Source organism: Hemiscyllium ocellatum, chromosome 23 (genome assembly GCF_020745735.1).
Source record: "Hemiscyllium ocellatum isolate sHemOce1 chromosome 23, sHemOce1.pat.X.cur, whole genome shotgun sequence".
In the NCBI taxonomy this organism is placed as follows: domain Eukaryota; kingdom Metazoa; phylum Chordata; class Chondrichthyes; order Orectolobiformes; family Hemiscylliidae; genus Hemiscyllium; species Hemiscyllium ocellatum.
This window is the reverse complement of record NC_083423.1, coordinates 7,350,704-7,351,372: the sequence shown is the minus strand read 5'-3', so window position 1 is coordinate 7,351,372 and position 669 is coordinate 7,350,704. Positions and strand designations below refer to the sequence as shown.

Below are 669 nucleotides of genomic sequence, written 5' to 3'. Positions count from 1 at the left end.
TTCAACTAACCTGTTCAGACATGGTAGTACATACACCTTGAGGAGGTGGGATGTGAACCCCAGGCCTCCTAGGTCAGAGGTAGGAACAATATCACAGTGCCACAAGAGCCTCCACACCACCAGCGTGGACAAGATCAGAAGTCACACAATACCTTGCTCCAAAAGCTTGTGATTTTGAATAAACCTGTTGGACTATAACCTGGTGTCGCATGATTTCTGACCTTGTCCACCCCCATCCAACATCACGTCCCACTATGCCCACAAAAATGGTCAGCTGCCACTAAGTAAACGGAAATATCTTAATCATTTGTTCACCTCACAACCGCTCGGCTTCCTTCCATTCTTATCGAGGGAAGTGCTAACTTTTTCGCCATTCATAATCCACAGTTTTAAGTAGAATCACACAATGAGACACAGCATAATTAAAACTGCAGCCTCTGGTTGGACCGGTGGGCTGCTCAAGCAGCGGGGAATGTCTTCAACCATCAGATTGGAACTCACACACTACACAGGAGGATGTATAAAAATAAAAGAAAGTAAACTACATTGTAATCCCACTTTGGGATAAAAACATGGGCCAGGAATTATCATCCCAAATTGTTGAACTTTACAGTCTTAGCAGTGAATTTTGTGGCATAATCTACTTCCAAAAGGAGAGTGGATGGGAAA

At 43.8% G+C, this 669-nt stretch overlaps 1 non-coding gene across 1 annotated transcript; it reads right to left on the bottom strand.

Annotated features, from left to right (window-relative positions):
• Nucleotides 1-260: 260 nt before the first annotated feature.
• LOC132826974 (U6atac minor spliceosomal RNA) lies at nucleotides 261-385 on the bottom strand. Its single transcript, XR_009645951.1, has one exon. It is a non-coding gene; the product is annotated as a U6atac minor spliceosomal RNA (small nuclear RNA).
• Nucleotides 386-669: the final 284 nt, after the last annotated feature.